The sequence below is a fragment of the Macrobrachium nipponense genome, chromosome 3 (genome assembly GCF_015104395.2).
Source record: "Macrobrachium nipponense isolate FS-2020 chromosome 3, ASM1510439v2, whole genome shotgun sequence".
NCBI classification, from domain to species: domain Eukaryota; kingdom Metazoa; phylum Arthropoda; class Malacostraca; order Decapoda; family Palaemonidae; genus Macrobrachium; species Macrobrachium nipponense.
In genome coordinates, this window is record NC_087202.1 from 115088159 (window position 1) to 115090658 (window position 2500).

At 36.8% G+C, this 2500-nt stretch overlaps 1 protein-coding gene across 1 annotated transcript in view; it reads right to left on the minus strand.

The window, feature by feature from the left end:
• LOC135221985 (cell adhesion molecule 3-like) overlaps positions 1-2500 on the minus strand; it is a 618236-nt gene that overhangs the window by 615612 nt on the left and 124 nt on the right. Inside the window, exon 1 of the mRNA XM_064260087.1 lies at positions 2201-2500. This exon is cut by the window's right edge and continues 124 nt beyond it. The gene's annotated coding sequence lies outside the window, so the exon portion shown is untranslated. The remainder of the gene's footprint in view (positions 1-2200) is intronic.

The window sequence follows — 2500 nt, forward strand, 5'->3', positions numbered from 1 at the left end:
GTTCTCCTTCATCTGAATGATATTAGCATAAATGATTTTACTACCTCTCAGTAAAAAATTAAGAGAGAGAGAGAGAGAGAGAAAGAGAGAGAGAGAGAGAGAGAATAAGCAAACAGAATGTCTCATCGCACAGCGATTTACTTTGCGAGTCCTGGAAGCGATCTTTTACCAGTTCTTTTGTCTCAAGTTGGAAAGGGGGAAAGACGATAATATTACCACGATTCTCCAGGGGATAATTATATGAAATTACCCTCATAAAACAATGAGTTATTGTTATAACCTTTGCCATTTCTCGAGTTACGGCTTTCGAATGAAATGATAATAATCATGATAAAAATAGGGCTGGAAATTTAAAGGCTGTCATTGACACCGGCTATCCGTCATTCCTGCGCCATAATATATTATCAGGTGAAATGTTCGGATTAAGGGAAATGGAAGAGAATCTTCGGTGGATGAGAAGATTATTGCTCTGCCAAAAAAAAAAAGTATAGATATATTTTTGATTCTAAAATGAACATGAATATGATTAACGGCATCGTGATTGTTAAAATATAATGTTTCAATCTACGACAGGAAATAACTTTCCATTGGGAATATTCTGGCTTGATTCACATTACTTCGTAAACTTTGAATCAATGATTCTTGGTCTTTGTTCCAGTATTGGCGGTCCCCGATTGGCGGTAAATCAAGGCGCTACACGATTTTATTACAGATTTTAAATTTATATGGATATAATAATGACTGACAACGCTGGCACATATATTTATGTATGTAAGCATGTATGTATATGAAATATCCAGGCACGCAAACTCTGGCTTTGTTCGTAGTCCGAAGCCTTATGGCTGTTTTCATTTCCCTGTGATTTAACTTAATATCTTATGGCTTCCTTCTTCCTTCTCTGTCGCATTCTTTATTTTGTCACCAGTTCCGAATTATTTGTTGAACTGGAAGAAAGGACAATTAACATGTTTTTAATCGTGATATCCTTTTGCTTCACATTATTACAGGTCTCTCTCTCTCTCTCTCTCTCTCTCTCTCTCTCTCTTTTATTTTTAGTTTCAAAGGTTCTGTAAATTAACTATAAATGACTGAAGAAGGGAGATTGAATAACATTTCGAAAGTGGAGTAGAACTTCATATTTCCAACTGCTGGGATTGCAGAGCCAGCATATTTGTAATTACGAAAAAAGATAAACAAGACACAAGATGGAGAGAGAGAGAGAGAGAGAGAGAGAGAGGAGAGAGAGAGAGAGGATTTCCTTTCCATTTCTAACACCTCCTGAGACATTGCTTACTACCTTCAGGCTCCAATTAGTATGCAAATTGACTCCCAGCTCCCGTCTAGGTCCCTACCTCTCTCCCCCCCCCCCTCCCCGGCTGCTAATATATAAACCCCCAACATCCTAATATGCCACCTGATATCCCCCCCAAACCCAATCCTAACCCTGTCCTAATCAGTGACAGTATTTTGATGTCCACTTCTAAATGAGCGTCGACGCTAGATGCCTTTCGTCTTGTTAGGGGAGGTTATTTTGGGGAAAGGAATATTTAAAAGAAAAAAAAAATGAGATGCGATGATTTTTCTTTACTCACATATCTATTTTTTCCTTTAAAAGACACCAAGAAGAAGATTCGGAATGTCTTATTTTTTCTCTTTTAAATGTGATGGGGATCTCACATTTTATGATAGGGTGTACGTTATTATAAGGATGGCTACTTTTGGAAGATTCTTGATTACTTATTTTAAAAGCGGATCTGAGATGTATCCGCGAACAGTAAATTTAAGGTAAAGAATCTTAAACCATCAGCCGCATGAAAGGGGACTGAAAAAAAAAATAGATGCAGTAGAATTTTGTTGCAGTTAAAGTCTCTTGGGAGACTTGAAAAACGTGGAATTCTCTGCGCAAATACAGGATAAATAAATGCTCATATCATAAAAGTAGTGTGGTGAATCATGAAGTTCAAGTTTGATTTATTTAAATATTGATTCATATGGTTACTATAGAGTTGCCCTGCATGTTATGTGGATGATGCTTTCAGGGTAGACAGAAAGAGCCGAATATAGAGTTAAGGAAAATGAATTCGATTATCAAATGCTTGACGACAGAGCTACTAATCAAAAGAAATAAAGCGCTTCACGCAAGAAATAACAAACATCCGTGAAAACACGGATCATTTTATTACTGTCAATAATTTCTTACCTGTTTTTTCTCTGCCTTATTCTCAAAGAAAAGAAAATCCTCGGTCCAGGTCAAAATAGGTTCAGAATAGGTCTGAACTCAAGCCTCGAGTTCAAATACATGTCAGCCGATAACCGAGCTGGAAATATCACTTTCATGCAAACATCAAGAGGTTCAGTTTGAAGACTTCCTCTCTATCTCTCAGGAGTTAAATGCGCAAAATAAAAACCAAAGTTAAAAGTAATGACCCCTCTTTAAAATATAATAATATTTGAACACAGGGGAAATCAACGCGGCAGACGCGTCAATAAGATTAGTACT